This window comes from Cynocephalus volans, unplaced genomic scaffold (assembly GCF_027409185.1).
Source record: "Cynocephalus volans isolate mCynVol1 unplaced genomic scaffold, mCynVol1.pri scaffold_35, whole genome shotgun sequence".
NCBI classification, from domain to species: Eukaryota; Metazoa; Chordata; class Mammalia; order Dermoptera; family Cynocephalidae; genus Cynocephalus; species Cynocephalus volans.
The window spans coordinates 5,328,657-5,346,372 of NW_026902463.1; the positions used below are offsets into that span (position 1 = coordinate 5,328,657).

A 17,716-nucleotide genomic window follows, 5' to 3' on the forward strand; every position below is an offset into this window, starting at 1 on the left:
GTACAAGTTGAGCATCCCTAATTCAAAAGTTTGAAATCCACTATGCTCCAAAATCCAAATCTTTTGAGCACTGACATGATATCAAAAGAGGAAAATCCCACACCTGACCTCATATGACAGGTCATGGATTTCATGCACAAAATTATTAAACATATTGTATAAATTGCCTTCAGACTGTCTGTGTAAGGTATATATGAAAGATAAATGAATTTCTTGTTTAGACTTGGGTTGCGTCCCGAAGATATCTCATTATATATATGCAAATATTTCAAAATGTGAAATCCCAAATCTGTAGCATTTCCAATAAGGGATAGTCAACATGTATTGCCAAGTGTCTTCTTCTGGGGAACACAACTGCCCTCCTTTGAGAAACTGCTGACCTAGACTGAGAGACCAGAGTGAGCCAAGTCATCCTGCCGGAAAGGAGGCATGTGCTTGGAGCAAGGCACGGGAGAGATGACAGCGGAGGTTTGGAAGGCTATGCTGAGGCTGGGGGTTTGCCCAGGCAGGAAGGAGCACAGTAGGCTGCTTGCGGTGAAACAGCAAAGTTGCTGTGATGGTTTTGTGTTGCATCACGTTATTATCAGGACTGTTAGAAACAGAGGAATGAAAGAGGGGTTGGGAGGGAGTAAGGATCCAGGATCAGAGTAGTGGCAAAGAGAAGAGAAAAGTCTGGTGGCTAGCATGGATACGGAGAGAAGAGTGGATCTGGGAGGCTTAGTGATACCATGGATATATGTGTGTGTATATAATTGGGTTAGCATACTCTTCATGTAAGGCAGCAGATAGTAAATATCTTCAGCCTCGGTGTGGGCAGTATGGTCTCTTTTGCAACTACTCAGCTCTGCCCTTGTATCATGAAAACAGCCATAGACAATACACCAAGTCATGGGTGTGACCATGTCCCAATAAAACTTTGTTTATACATACAGTCACTGGGCCAGATATGGCCTGCGGGCCTCACTTTGCCAAGCGCCAGTCTAGACCATTTTGAAATAAACAGACTGTGCCCACTGGATAGCTGTCAGTATGTAAGTCTGTTAAATACTCAATACAGGTTCTGTTTTTACTGCCACAATATGGTGCCCTTGGTATTTGTTTCAGCTGAAGATGCAAAACTAACCTCAGAGCTGCCTGAGTATTAAATGTCTGCTTTTCTCTGTCAAATAAGCAGTATTTTGGGCTGAGCCCGTGGCGCACTCGGGAGAGTGTGGTGCTGGGAGCGAGGCAACACTCCCGCCGCGAGTTCGGATCCTATATAGGAATGGCCGGTGCACTCACTGGCTGAGTGCCGGTCACGAAAAAGCCAAAAAAAAAAAAAAAAAAGCAGTATTTCTAAGGGCTGGAGGGTGATAATTTAGCAAAGTTTGCTGATAAATCAGGTCTGCATTAACTGGGCATAATGGGTCAGTGTACAACTGAAATGGTTTGTGAAGCCATTTGTGAAAGAGGTAGAGGTAGGCAGTATTCTAATTTTAAGAAACAAAGTGTGTACTTGGTTTGTTTTGGGTGTGTTTTTATTCCCTAGTGAGGTGAGACAAACTCATGCACAGATGGTTTCCTCTCTTGTGAGACCAAGGCAATTTTCTCTTCAAATGGACAGGACTCTCCTTTTGAAGATCCGACCGTTCTTCATAGCATGTGGTCCTTATTTTAAGCCTTCCTCAGTTTATCTTGATTGTGTCTTTTTTTCCTTGGGAATAATTTTGCCTCACCTGGTGGTTGTCTGTTACTTCATATTCTCTAAAGTTTGTGATCAATTGCATGTAGACAGGGACTTGCTTTTCATTGGCAACAATCCAGAAACAAGCAGAAAGACGAGTAGAATAGAGCTGTGGATAGTGGTCTTTTGGGGGGTCAATTCCTCTGTGTCATTGGTTTTCAACCACAGCAGTGTCGACTGGATAATGTTTGGAGACATTTTTGGTTGTCCCAGTTGGAGTGGATGCTACTGGCATCTAGTGGAAAGAAGCTGGGGACGCTGCTCAACAGGCTGCAAAAGCACATGACAGCTCCCACAGCAAAGAATGATCCAGCCCAAAGGTCAGCCATGCTGCTGCTGTGGAGATGCATCAGGGATACAGTTGCTAAGTGCTGGCAAGACTGCTGGCTTCCGTAATGCCTTCTGGGTAGCTGAGCAGCAGGCACCAAGGACACTGACTCGTTGCCCTCACATGGATCTTTCATGCATCCACCACCACGCTTTCTGTACTTCTCCCTTTTAACTACTCCTGCACCTGCTGCTGGGGCAGTCCTGAGTGTTGCATCTGCCAATGACATTCTGATCTTTGTGCCTACCTTTGTCTTGTTGGGTAGAAGAGATGTGTTGAATGTTGTGGGACAGCTGAGAGGTACAAGGTACAGAAGTCTCACCATGCCAGCAGACTGTGAGCGGATGTGCTCATGAGCCTTGGGGTCCCATTGGAGGGGAGGGACGCTGGCAGTGGTGGAGGTCGGCTCACCCTGGAAGAGAAGTGTCCTTCCTGGAAGTACACGTCTTCCAGGACAGCACCTTAAACAGCACCTGGCCGTGGCCACAATCTAGCAACTGTGGCCTAAGAGGAAGTAGTTGAGCAGGCCTCAATTACATAGTCCTTGGGCATTGTCTTAGTCTGTACAGGCTGCTATAACAAAATACGTTAGACTGGGTCATTTATAAACAACAGAAATTTATTGCTTACAGTTCTGGAGGCTGGAAGTCCAAGATCAAGGTGTGGCAGATGCCGTGTCTGGTGAGGACCTGCTTTATGGTTCACAGACAGTGTCTTCTCACTGTGTCCTCACATGGTGGAACAGGCGAGGGGGCTCTCTGGGGTCTCTTGTATAAGGACACAATCCCATTCATGAGCATGGAGAACACGTGACTTAATCACTTCCCGGAGGCCCCACCTCTTAATACTGTCACAATGGGTATTAGTTCCCAACATGAAATTTGGGGAGACACCATCATTCAGACCATAGCAGACACCTCCCTGATCCAGAATGAATACCAGAACTGGAAAGAGTCCTAGCAGCCGTTTCATCCAACATCTTCATTGTACCAACAAAGAAATGCAAAAATTGATGTTTCCTCTAGCTCGTGGTCTTCTGTCCTGACCCATAAGTGTCTGGGGTCTGGCTGCTCTTGCATCTGGCTCTTCTGCCGGCTCCTTGAGGTGCCGTTTATTGCCACAGTACAGAAGAGGAAACAGAGGCCCAGGCACAGTGAGTGACATGGCTCAGATGCTCGATGACAGGGCACACATAGAAGCCAGCAATCGTGACTGTCCCCAATGTCTTCCCCATCGAGCCCCCCTCCGGTCTCGATGACATCAGACTGGCCAGGACTCAGCGAGAAAGTCTTACAAGTTAATGGACTGAAAAATCATTGATTTAGAGTTCGTATACAGATCCATCCAAAGAGATGCAACTAATATGAATTTAAGCAACTAGGAGAACTTCTTTGAATAGGGATGTGGAACGTACAGACTGCGAGTCTTTATGGAGGTGCCTAATTTCCAGTCATGATTACCCGCTGTCTCCAGTAGAAGACCCAGGCTAATCAAAAATGTTCAAGGTAATGGTACCCTGTAGATCTTTATCCTGCCTTTTCCTCGTCATTCGGATGCCATGGGGAAACTCGTTCTAGCAGAGAGTTTTCAGCTCAGACTCCTAGACCCTCAGCCCATTTTATTGCTCCGTCCCTTTTCCAAGAAGACTCAACTCAGTACAGTCATCAATGCAGTCTAGAGTTGGAATCCCCACAAAAGAGCATCATCCCGTAAACGTAAGAAAGTGATGCAGTCAAACAATATACTCAATACTTAAAACCCCAGAGCAAGAGAGAAATAAGGGGCGTACTCAGGTCTGTGGTTAGAAATAGAAATGGGCTCTGCATCCGTTTCCATGTTATCTGGCCCTGCAATGATGCTGCAGCTCTGAGCTGCCAGCCGTGCAGCCGGGCAGCAGGTGGGAGTGCCATCTGCGTCAGCCTAGAGGGTGCAGGAATTCTGCTTCCTGTGCCTGCGGGTCTTACAATGTAGGGTAAAAGGATGAATCTTGGAATCACGTGGTCTAGGGTTCAAATTCTAGATCAGCCTCTCATCACAGGTGTGAACCTTGGGCAAGTTACCTAATTTCTCCAATATTTTTCCTTCTTATGTGTAAAACAAAGACAGTACCGGCTCTGAACAGCTGATGTAAAGATCTAGGTAATGAGTACAAAGCTCCCAGATTTGGCTAAAGGTAGCAATGCAGTCAGGATCAGCTGTGCTTCTCGGAGCATGCATCCTTAAACATTAGTTCTGTGGCCCGGTGTTGCTTGAGAGAACGTTTGAATGAATGAGTGAGTGAATGAGTGAAATACAGACAGTCCCTGGCTTGCTATGGTTCAATTTATGACTTTTTGACTTTACGGTGGTGCAAATGTGATTCAGTAGAAATCGTACTTTGAGTTCTCATACAGCCATTCTGATTTTTCTTTAAATATGATTTTCAGTAAATGACGTGAGATGTTCAACACTGTATTATAAAACAAGCTTTTCATGAGGTGATTTTGCCCACCTGTAGGCTAAAGTAGTTGTTCTGAGCACATTTAAGGCAGGCGAGGCTAAGCTGTGATGTTTGGTGGTTTAGGTGTATTAAACGCACTTTGGGCTTTCAGTATTTTAACACGCGATGTTTTATCAGGATATGACATCATTGTAAGTCGAGGAGCATCTGCACACCAGAAGCCGGACTTCTCTTGCACAATTGCTCCAGCAGTTACTGAGATTTGTTTGTCAGGAGCCCTCATCAGCAGTAAATGCTGTGCTCTGAAGCATTTAGTAGATGTTTCTCAACAGTGTTTTACAGTGACTAAGCACAGTGTCCCATTGCCGGGGTGTGGAGCTCAGCCCCACCCCTACCAGCTCAGCGATGTGTGCCCATCAGTCACCCTTGATAGATCTCGGGGACTTGTTCTGTGAATGGGGAAGCAGAGGAATAAGGGAAAGATGGCAGAGGGAACGACTGCCAGGAGGCTTGAGTGAATTCGAATAAAGCCCCAGAAGCAGTGCCAGGCGGAGAGTGGGTGCCCTGTGAAGGCTGGCTGTCATTATTATTATGACTGCAGTGTCATAGCCCTGCATGAGGTCTTTTCAGGATACCAGGAGGGTGAGACATAGCCCTCCATCCATTGATCAGCATTGCTGGAAACCTGGACGAGGAAAGCCTGGAGCTATAACGCTGCAGAGCATGGTGGAGATACAGGGGAGTCACTGGTTGAACGCAGGAGTGGCTTGTTTTGTTTTGCTAGGAGTGGGTCAGTAAAAGGAAGGTGGGTAAAGAGAAAGAAAACAGGGGAGAAGGGAAAGGTAATGTCTACTGTAAAGGGCCTGTGCTTGTATCCTCTAAAAACGCAGAAGAGAGGAAGCCTTGCAACCTAATTTATGTATGGTTTTGTAAAGAATTACAGGGCTGTATGCAACTAAGTGCAGAATTAATGACATCTACCACGTTTGTTCCGTCCCGTCAATAGAAACTACCTATTTTACACATACGTTATTACCAGGAGATGAGGGAGGGACGGGGTGGGTTGGGGAGGAGCGAGTGGATAGGGAAGTGAGAAGGGAACGGGGCAGGAGAGCAAAGACACAGACTCCTCCTTGCATGGAGTTGTGCTCCCATCGAGTGAGACTTTGGTTTATTGCAAAGTCAGTTCGATTTGTGTAACGGGAAGCAGCAGGGCTGATGATATTGCATCTGATGAGAGCCAAGCCCTCACGGTCCTGATCCCGCTGCCTCTGTTCGGGTGACTGAGGGAGGGTGGAAGGGAAGCAATCGCCAGGCCAGGTGGAAAGGCTCCCACCTGCTCTGGTAACCAGGGACTAAGCCTGCAAACCGGCAACGTCGCCATAAACAGTGGGCAGAACCAAGTCAGGAGGAGTGGTCACTTTGAGAACCCTTGCTGCCCGATCAGCAGACAATAGAAACGGAGTGAGAGGCCCTGCCCCACCTCTGGCCGGGGAGCCGAGCATGGAGGTCCAGGTTACTCGGATGCCCCTACAGCATTCACCTCCCTGGGTTTACGAGCCCTTGAGCACCCCAGGGCCGCCTGTGGTCCACACGGGGCGATCAAGCCCCACCAGACTGGGCTGCCTGTTTTACCTGCAGCTGCAGAGATCCCCCCACCGACAGCAGGGGGCCACTTTCCTTTCCTTGAGTAGGGGGTGTTGCCGCTTCCCCACTGCCCTCAGACCCCTACGTGGACCCCCAGCACCTCCTTCCATGCCTCATGCCACTGCCTTCTTTTCGCAACGCGGCTGTCAATCACAAGCAGTAGCCGTCCTGGCTCTCCTGAACTTTTCCTTAAAAACCTTCATCCAAAATTCCTTTGAGTTGCCAAGCAGCTTCCCACACAGGCAGTAACGGAGACACATTGGGGGAGGAAGGGGACACAGAGAGGCTGCGGCACTGAGCTCCCGCAAAGAATATGTGAACCGAGGGGTCGGGGGACTCCCAGAGTGGATTTCTGCAAGAGACAGCCATCCAGGGCACGTGGGGCAGCCTCCACTCTGTTCCCTTTTGCTTCTTAATAGCACTGAAAGGGTCCTCCCATGAAGGAACCTCATCCCTTCCCCAGTCTTCCTTGATCTCACACTCGTCTCTCTCCCCCTGCCCTTTCCTGCCTGCCTGACCCCACATCGGAAGCCGCAGTCCTGCAGCAGTGTCCACCCCGTTAATGAAGCGTGGTTGAAATCCGCGCTGCCCCCTTCAGAGCTTGCTGGCTCTGCCCGCTCTTCCTGCTCTGGTCTCACCTGCCTGGCCTCCCTCTCGCGGCAGATTTTTCCCACTCAGCCTTCACGTTTGGGATCGAGAGCCACATCAGCCAGTCCAACATCAACGGGACGCTGGTGCCGCCCGCCGCCCTCATCTCCATCTTGCAGAAGGGGCTGCAGTACGTGGAGGCTGAGATCAGCATCAACGAGGTACGTTATGTTTGCGGGGCTGGGCTTCCCAGCAGCGGGGTCTCGGGACCCCAGTCCAAAGCCCGCGTGTGCTTCCTGCAGGCGTCTGAGAGCAAGCTGGGGTTGTTTGTTTGGTTTTTGTTACACTTTGAGCATCCCAAATCCGAAGTCCTAAATGTTCCAAAATCTGAAGTTTTTGAGCATCAATGTGATCCTCAGAGGAAATGCTCACTTGAGCATTTCAGTTTTTGGATTTTCAGATTTGGGGTGCATAACCAGTAAGTATAATGCAAGTATTCCAAACTCAGAAAAAATTTCACACTGTGAAACGCTTCTGGTCCCAAGCATTCCTGGGAGCCTGACAGAGGGCATAACCAGAGGGACAGTCAGGGACAGAGAGATGATGGCCCTGTGTTAAAGTGACTTCAGGTGCTGGTTTCACGACTGTGCTCTTTGTGGAGCTGATCCGGGGAAGGATGGAACAAAAACCATCAATTAAAATCATACAGATTCTCTTGTATCCCCTGCCACCTTCTAGATTGGGGCTGTGCCGATTTGATAGAAATTTTGAAAGTCAGTTATTTGGGATTTAAACAGATCCCTTCTCCTCCCTGGCCCCTTCATCTGTGCTCTCAGGATTCAGCTGAGTCCCACACGGATGAGTCCACGTGTCCCAGTTCTATCCTGCCTTCCTCAAGTTCAGAGCACACAAAAATGTGTTTGTCCGTCCACGAGGCAGCACCCGGAGCACTGAGGGTTTCATGTGATTCGAGTATTTAGAAAGCACGTCTTACTTTTAAGTGTGTACAGAAATTTTTTTGATAGTAACAGAGAATCAAAAGATGTTCAGACAAAAATGTGAATCAGAAGCACAGACTGGAGCTCCCTCAGTACAGCGTGGTGTTGACAACACCAAGTCAAGGGTGATCCCCTTACCGGTCATCTTTAAAAAAAAAAACAGAAAAATATGAATCAGAAGTAAACGAGGTCATTGTCGGTTGTATCGTGGCTATATTCTGTCTAAACCCTGAACCCAGGGCATCGTTTCAAGTAGCTGCAAGTGCTTAATTTATTAGATCAGATGGGCACGTGCACCAGGAAGGAAATCCTGAATGTTGCAGGCATCTCTAAATCGGGGCCGATGCTTCCAAAGAGTTACTCCTCCCACAAAAGTGGGTACTAAGAGATTCCACACTTGCCGTGGCACCAGACGGGGTTTCTCCTGTTCAGCACTATGTACATTTGTGGCTGGACCCTGCTCTGTAGTGGGGACTGTCCTGTGCACTGGAGGATGTGGACCAGCATCCCTGGTCTCCACCCACCAGCTGCCAGTAGACCCCCTGCCAAGTGGTGACAATGAAAAATGTCTCCAGTCATTCCCTGATGTCCTCCAAGGAGACAAAATTACTCCCCCCATACACACACCCCTGCCCCTGTTGAGAATCCTTGCATCAGGGATATAGCACTTTTGTCTAGGAATAAAGGAGACACGTTCACATATCCTTAATGCCCCAGTTCAGGTTGACACTTACCAAATATCAGGTCTCCCTCAGGACAGCCACCATACCTAGTTATTCATCGATGATTCCCCTTGTCCACCTCCCGGTCCTTGGCCCACCATGGAGTCCCTCTGCCCTGCCCCTACAGTCCGGGCACCTGCTTGATGCCGCCGACCCCCGACCCCAGCCCCTGAGCTCCCAGGCGTCTCTGTTTCTGGGCCACCTTCTTGCACCTCTTCCACCTGGAAGGCAGAGTCTGGTCCTCGATGTCCTCTTTTGCGGTTGCTGACGGCTGCCCTTGGCTTACTTTCTCAGGATGGCACGGTGTTTGACAGCAGCCCCATAGAGTCCCTGTCCCTGATAGACGCTGTGATGCCCGACGTGGTGCAGACGCGGCAGCAGGCGTTCCGCGAGAAGCTCGCGCAGCAGCAGGCCAGTGCGGCGGCCGCAGCGGCAGCAGCAGCGGCTGCAGCAGCAGCCACGGCAGACACGGCAGCCCCGGCAGCGGTTTCCCAGCAAAATCCACCAAAGAACGGAGAGGCCACGGTCAACGGGGAGGAGAACGAGCACACGCAATAATTAAGTGTGGGGCTTCTGGCGCTTTATTGTGCTTCTAAAGCTGGGCGAATGCAACGACTTCTTAGAGATCTGCCTGCTGTCAACTTCTCACCAGTTGCTTTCCAGTGCTTGCTTACTGTACGGCCGGAAGACCTTCACATTCCCCGTTTGTCACCTAAATCCTTAGACCTGACCTTCTCGACACACATCCTGGATTTTATGAAATCCTGCTGCCCTGCTCCTGAAGGCTCGCGTGTAACAGGGACAAGTACCAGATGATCACTGTCCAACATAAGCAAGTATCTCTGTCAGCCTTCCATGCAGAGGGTTTTCAGCCAAATTATGGTCTAGTAGTCGAGCCCATCGTCAGTGCAAGGGCACCACGCCCTGAACACCAGACATCATCTTACTTGGTCATTGTAAAACCCCGGGAGGTTAGACCTGTTAGCTAATCGCCCAAGAGTATGCAGCAGATGAGTCAGAGCTCGACAATCATATCACAAAACTTGCTCAGGCCCGGTGCACCTTCCACCAACTAACTCCCACATCAGAAAATCTATTTAAAACTAGAACAACAGAGACAAAAGAGGTGCCATGTCCTGGGACCCAAAGTCAGAATGCAAGGCATGCCTGTGCTCCATCAAGGACCTGAGCCATTCTGCCACCCCTCTGGTCTGAGGTCGGCTCCTTACCCGTTCCCCATCTCTGGTCGTTTCCTCTGGAGGCTGTTCCCTGCTGTGGCCGTGGGAGTGGGAGTTCTTCTACCCAGGCTGCGTCTGGGCACTGACCCCTGCCCCAGGGAGCCCAGCCTCCTTCTCTTGCTGGTGCACGTGGCTAACACACCCTCGCTCACTACTCTTAATTTCTGCAGCAGCCAGCTCAACCCCCTTCTCAGCACCTCACGCCTGGTCTGCAGACCAGCCTGTTGGGGCTGCAGCATGCCACGGCCGCCTGTGGATAAGTGAGCAGGTGACAGCCTACTCTGCACGCCTCTACAGAGTCCCAGGCCCCCACTGCACGGCTGGCTAGGACGCCAGCTGTCCTCTCGCCATCACCAGGGGATGGATCCACCAAACATGGAAGATCATTTTGCTTACCTTCATCTTCTCCCAGCCACATGGGAACTTGGGAAGCATAAAAGAAGTAGGGTTTTTTCACAGCCCCACTGTTCCTGAGGGTAGGCTGTGAAGATTTTGTGTCAGGCTTCTCAATCCAAGCAAGGGTCACCAGGCATTTTCATATTTTTATGTGTTGACCCAGAAGCAGTGGATCTTAGGTTACCTGCCACTGAGAAGTGAGTCCTTCTCTTGCTGGGGTTTTCCACCAAAATACCTGAACAAGAAGATGTAACAGCAGACTCAACTCTACACAGCATTACAAAACTGTCAGCTGCTGCTGACTCTGTGCTAGTTAGATCGGACCTCTGCCTTCTCTTTCCCGTAAAGCAGGGGCTACTAAACTTTCCCTAAGGGGCCAGACAGTGGCTGTCACAGGCTTTCAGGGCCAGGCAGTCTCTGTCACAGTGACCCAACTCTGTCTTGAAATGCAGAAGCAGTTGTCCTCTTCTGCTCGGGCTGGGGTGACAGAGCACTGCAGATCTGCGGCAGAAACAGCAGACATTTCTCCCTGCAGGCCTGGAGGCTGCAAGTCTGAGCTCCATGTGAGGCAGGCTGGTTCCTCCTGAGTACTCTCTCCTTGGCTATTAGACACCATCATCTCCCTGTGTCCTCACATGGTCGTCCGTCTGTGTGTGTCTCTGTCCTAATCTCCTCTCCTTATAAGGACATCAGTCGTATTGGATTATAACCCACTCTAGCAACCTCATTTTACCTTAATCAACTCTTTAAAGACCCAGTCCCCAAATACAGTCACAGTCTGAGGTACTGGGGTCACGGTTCAACCCATATCAGTCGCTGCAGGTAATGCATAAATATATGGGAGTCGGTAAATAACTTAAACGTTATTTATGAGGAGAGGCTGCAGCAGGCTAGATTTTGGCCCATGGGTCATAGTTGACTGGCCCCAGTTTTATGGAATAAATTAGTGTATTCCTCACTCAAGTTTGAAGACTGGCAAAATACAAAGAGACATAAAATACCCAATCACACAAAGCCATGATTTAGTTATAATCATCAGAGATGGTATCGCCTAGTACATAAAAACAAGGTGTTCCTAAAACAGAAGCCCCCTGAGAATGAGTTTCCTTTTTATTGATAAGCCACATGCCTTTTTGTGTTTCCGACAACAGATAATCACTCAAAACCCATGCAAATTGACTGGGACGTTGAGATTCCACCCAACAAAGCCACAGTCCTTCGGGGCCATGAGTCCGAGGTGTTCATTTGTACCTGGAACCCTGTCAGCGATCTGCTGGCTTCTGGGTGAGGATGTCAGGGGCGGGACGCTCCAGGGTCAGGGGAACCCCTGCTCGCCTCTGGCATTCTGCCTCAAGGGACACGTGCTGTTGTCTGATCTCGTGTGTCACGTCTTCCCGACATGAGCAGATCCCGAGCAGGTCCTGTTAACTCCACAGCTCTGTGTGTCTCGGATTGTGAAGTCGACATTCCTCGCCGTGTTCTCCATGGGATGGGGATCAAAGACATTTAAAACTGATAAATGCGCAGGTGGGGAGGAGAGGAGGGGGGATGGATGGGAGGGGGGGAAAGAGCTGTTCCCACCAAGAGCCGACGTGCGTGTGTTTTTATTCTGCAGGTCTGGAGACTCGACGGCCAGGATATGGAACCTTAATGAACGCAGCAACGGGGACTCTACGCAGCTTGTACTGAGGCAATGTATACGAGAGGGGGGACACGATGTCCCCAGTAACAAAGATGTCACCTCACTGGACTGGAACGTAAGCATCTTCCACCCCCCGGGCCCCTTGAAATGTGTGGTGGCCCTGCCCTGAGCTGTGGGCTCACAGGTGCTCTCCATCTCCAAGAGATCCTGCTGAGGCCATGGCGGGCACAGAATGAGCTGGGTGTTGGGTGGCCGTGCCTTCCCATGGTCAGCACACATGAGCGAGTCAAGCCTGATGGCGCTGAGAGGGGGACCTCACAGCGTGAAGGTGGGACCCCCGGAAGGCTCAGCTGGGGAGCTGTGACAAGCAGCCAGGAAAGAAAACTTTCCGCCTGGAGAGCTCAGGACCAGCAGCTAAGTGCATTTATACGTGGGACACATGCCGTTCAACTTCTTTTTGCTTTCTGCATAGTCTTAGGATGACTTTCTGTAGGTATTTTAAATTCTGTCCTTAATTAGACAGCACACATGTTGAGTGGTTCCAGTGTGGCTTTCTCACTTACTGGTCCACATGCCTTGCATTTAATTTAACAGCAGTGTGTGCTGAAGTAGTCAGAGATGACCCGTTAGTCTCTTAATGTGGCATCAGTTATCGGCTTAGGAATATTCTAGACTTGGGATCCTGGCGATTTCTGTGTGCTTTTCTGGTGCCACCACTACTAAGCTGCTTCTGTGGGTTTGTGTCTCTTTCTGGCCCGCAGAGCAATGGGACGCTTCTGGCCACAGGTTCATATGACCGTTTTGCAAGGATATGGATGGAAGACGGTAGTCCTGTGTCTGTCGTGTTGAGGTTGGACAGGACCTTCTTCTGTATGTAACCGTGAAGTGAACAGACCATGACTTTGAAGTCAACATGTTTGTCTGTATTTTTTTTACATAACAGGTAATCTGGCCAGCACCTTAGGCCAACATAGAGACCCCATCTTTGCCTTGAAATGGAACAAAAAGGGGAATTATATTTTGAGTGCTGGTGTAGACAAAGTGAGTATTAACTTAAAACAAATACTTTCGATCTATACATGTTTATTTTCATTCTCCAGATAACACGATGTTTTCTTTGAATTCTTAGGCTTTCTCCTTCCCCTTAAGAAATCAAAAGGACCTGTATAGGTTTTGTTTTTGTAATTTTGATCTTCGTGTTAATTTTACCATGTAATCTCTGTCAGTATATTCCACTGTTCTACAGACCTCTGTGCAAAGTGTCTCTTCTTTTGAGGTTCATAGTTTAATGATAAAGAGAGAAAAATCTCCAGACTGTGTTTATCAATGGCTGGACAGAGCAGGGGGTGTGGGTGTGCTCTGTGTAAACTTTCACCCCTACAGTGATGTTAGTGACACAGACTGTTCTCTTAGCAGACTTCTGCTCTCCTAATTTGATAAGCTCCTTTTTCCCACTGTAGACTGCACAGTTCCTGAGCAGGAGAAAAACGGACCCAGGGACAGGGCACTGTCCCCTGACAGGCCACGGAGCCAAAGTGGGACTCCCTTACTCTGCACTTGGACAGGGCTGCCAGAGAGATGTGATGGCTTTAGAGCCAGGTGCCTCTCAAAGCCATCATGGGGTGGAAGATCCCAGAACAAAGAGGAAGGAGACATAGAACCATTCCCCCACAGAAACTACACTGGTTTCATGATAGTTTGAAAACTTTACTCTGTTACTGCTTTCTGTTCATTCAAGGTGTAAAATTTAATATAAAATAATAAACGAACTCTAAACATCATCACATTCTTGGAGAAGTCATGGGTGCACTTGGCAGGGTACAGCCCACACAGGCGATAACTGGCCCATCACCTGTTCTTCTAAATAAAGTTTTATTGATACACAGCCACTCTCATTTGTTGAGAATTGTCGGTAGCCGCTTTCACGCCTTAGTGGCCGAGTTGAGGAGTTGCAATAGAAGACCATTGGACCTCAAAGTTTAAGGTATTTACCAGGGGCCCCATGACAGAAAGAGTGCCAGCGCCTGTATGTGGATATAACTTTGTAGGTCAGTGAATCATTTGTTCCTTTTCTCTATATTTAAGCCAAGAAACTCTTCATTCAGACTTGGGAGCCTAATTTATTATAATATAAGAAAAGATAAGCTGCTGTGGTTGACACACTAAATGTGTCGTGTAACTACCATCAAATTTTTCGCAAGATGTTCTAGTTCAATTAATACGCATACACAGCACTCTGTCATGCCTTCAGTAGGCCATTGGTAACTGCCACTTGAATTATGAAAATAATTCATGAAAATGATCGCTAACATTTACAGCAAGCAGGCATTAGTATGTTCAATTCCATTTTACAGAGGAAGAATTGGAGCGCCAGAGAGGTTTATTACCTTGTCTAGTGACACACAGCTGGTGCAGCGTGGAGGAGGATCAGTCCCTGGTTACCAGTAACTCTGCCCTCCGACTTGCCGAGCATTCTAAATCGTTTCCTGGCCACCTTCCCACCTGGCGGATCTTTATTGTACATTCATTTGTGTGTTTCTCACCGGTTATTTATTTTGACTCTACCAGGTGACGGACTGTACGATCAGTAAAAATGCGTATTTGGAATCATGTTAGTCTTTTGGGTCATGTATGTCCCTCTTTACTCCTTAGTCAATCATGGCAGGAATAATAACAGTGTCCTTGAACATAATACCCATGGAGAAAATGTAAATTATGATGATGCTGGTGTGACCTTCAGTGTATGCTTAACCCAAAGTGACAAAAATATATTTCACATTCTCAAAGCTTTTGTGAAATGTTTTCTTTGGTTCAATGTATATTTAACATAAACGTCAACTAAATGTTAGAGTGACTGATTGTAGTATGTGAAAATGTATCAGACATTTGTGAGTTTACTTACAGTTTGACCCTTGAACAGCACAGGTCCACTTATACATGGTACTTTTTTGGTCTGGTAAATACTGCACAATGCTATAAATGTCTTTTTCTCTTCCTTATGATTTTCTTAATAACATTTTCTTTTCTCTAGCTTTTTTTATTGTAAGAATACAGTATATAATATATATATAACACAGAAAACATGTTTTAATTGAACGTTAATGTTATTGGTAACAAGTCAGATCAATAGTCGGCTATTAGTAGTTACGTTTTGGGGAAGGCAAGAGTTACACGTGGATTTTCAACTGTGTCCTGGTAGGTAACCTAACCCGCACATTATTAAAGGACCTATTATACTCACAATATATAATCCACATTCGTTTGTGCTTGAGAAATTAAGAAAACAGTTGCAGACAAACAGTGACAGGTGGTCTAGAGCTGATCCCAAATGTAGGAATACCATGTTTAAAAGACACTTGCTGCTCTGAGTGATCCCTCTGAATGTTTCTACAATCAACCCAAAACATAACCAGCTCTTAAAATGAAATCTTTATGAAGTCCCACTGACAGACAGGTGTAAAGTTTCCAATGTCGTTGAAAATTCCAGTTAATGAAGACTTAATTCCAATGGTATTTATGGAGCTGCCCCTGGCTGCTGCTTTAAGTATGTTCCTAGCATCAGTAAGTTCATCAGAATTCATGATTTACTTTGTGTTCCGAGTTGCCGATCACCTTTTTCCTTACTGTAGACCCATAAATCAGAGCCTGACCAGGGCATAATCCGATGGCTTTGCCACATCGCGTGGTCCTGGTTCATGGATGGTCGGTCAGGGGAATTTCCAGAAATGTCTGTTTGTGCAGCTCTTCATTTGGAAAACTGCTGGAAAGACATTTAGATATGTTTTGGTACAGGTTTTTTAGCGTTTTGGGATGTGGGGGGGATCACCACTGATTTGGGTAATTTTCTCAGTTATCAGTTAAGGCTGCTGTGTCCGCTGCAGTAGGCACCAGCTCATGTGGCTGTAGGTCATCACATGTGGCCGTCCAAACTACTGTGTGTAAAACACGCTGTGATTCCAAGCTCTAGGATGGGGGGCAAGAAAGAATGTCAGATACCTCATTAATATTTTTCTATACTGATTACATGTTGAAACAATAGTATTTTGGCACTATTGGAGTGAAATAAAATACACTGTTAATGAATTGTACCAGTTTCTTTTTTTCTTTTTAATGTGGTGACTGTAAAATTAAAAATTAGTGTAGTGACTCACATGATACCTCTATGGGACACTGCTAGGCAGTTAGCTTATTTGGGGAGAGCACGGTGTCACACCAAGGTCAAGGTTCAGATCCCCTTACCAGCCAGCCACTAAAAACCCCCAAACTACAGAGAAAAGAACACTCCCCTCTGCTTCCCCTTCTCCTACTAATATGACCTGTCCTCATCCTGAACTTCCTACAGCTTCCCGGAAAAATTAAAGGAATAGCTCTATTGGACTGTGATGGTTTAGAAGGAATAAGGGCCCACTGTCTTTTCTTGTATGATGCACTTTTCATGAGAAAACTTTGCAAGAAGAATAATTACTAATTTTTCCTTTGTTTGTGGCGTGCAGACAACAATCATTTGGGATGCCCACACAGGAGAAGCCAAACAAGTTTCCTTTCCTTTCAGGTTAGTTTTGTTTTGATTTTGTAATTTAAAAGGAATGATTCAGAGTTCTGTGAAATGTCCCTTAAAGTAATTGTGAATGCACAGAGGGAGCAGCCTGTGGAACCTCGCTGGTGGGAAGGAGACCCATTTTATGTTAAGTGTTGTCGTTCAGGTTTGCAAGGTACAGACGCCTCAACACCCACCTGCTCCCGAGTCTGGAAACACCAGCCAAAGAGCCAGGGCAGGCTTCTCTGTCCTGCTGCTCCGGGAGGGCTGCTGTGTTGGGGTCCCCGACACCACTCCGTGTTTGGCAGTCTGCTGGGTGGACACACAGGACTCAGCATACACACCTAAACTTCTTGTGGGAACGGATACAAAGCAACATCAGCAAAGGGAAGAGGCATGAGGGATGAAGTCCCAGGGAGAACAGACGTGAGCTCGCCGGGGAGTCGCACGGGATCTGCTTAATTCCCCCAGAAGTCAGCTGTCTTCCAGGGAAGCCCGTTAGAGACTTGGTGCTGAGGGTTTTCATTTGGGGCTGGTCACATGGAGGCACCCATTGCCGACCCCATGCCCGATTCTAGACTCCCAGAGTCAAGCAGGTGCTCAGCACAAACTGCACTGTTTGCACAGACAGCACAGGCAGGGGCCGTTCCCATCAGTGAAGGAATGGTGAGAGCTCGTATCATAAGAGGTTGGTCAGACCTTGATGGCTAAGCCTCAAAGCACTGAGCTCCTGGCCCTTGAAGACATTACCTGGTTACAATGGCCCGAAACGCTATGTAGGCAGCACCCTGTTCTCTGTGTGACGTGTGCTCTAGTGAGGCACTGTTCACAGCCCTCAGGCCATGAGCTTTCCCAGTCAGGGTTCTGTGAGCACAGGGCACAATTCCAGAGCTTCTCTTTCTCAGAAGCAGCCTGTGATGATCCTGAATAAAAGGGACTCGCTGAGATTCCTAAGGAGAAGGGGCACATCACGTGAGCAGCTCCCTCTCCCCCTTGCTGTTCCTTCCCGAGCCCCCCGCCTCCGGCCGTCACCTCTCACTTGATGCGTAAATGCCTCTAGGGAGTGTTCCAGTGGGAGTGCCTCAGGGGAGCAGAGACTATACAGACATGAGCAGTGCCTGGCCATGAGGTCCCCGGAGTGCCAAGTGATCACTTGAGCAAGTGGGTGCCTGAGAGGAGGTGGGAGCAGCCGCCCTCAGCCGCAGACCCGCTCCTTGTAAGTGGACAGGCACGAGGCTTGGAGGCCACAGGTACAACAGCCATGGGGACTAACACATCTGTACCCCTTCTCTGGCTGGTAGCTGTGCTGACGGCCTGAGATGGCTTGTCTCACTCCATGCTCAGCGTCCCCTGAGGGCTTATCAGAACATCCTTGTGTGCAGCTGAGACCCCAGGACCTGACTGATGGACAGAACAAGGATGGAGTCTGGACGCTCTGCCTTCACTACCTGGTCTTT

General features: G+C 48.2%; 1 pseudogene; it reads left to right on the forward strand.

Annotated features, from left to right (window-relative positions):
- Window positions 1–17,105, forward strand: part of LOC134369036 (F-box-like/WD repeat-containing protein TBL1X) — a 209,462-nt pseudogene extending 192,357 nt beyond the window's left edge.
- Window positions 17,106–17,716: the final 611 nt, after the last annotated feature.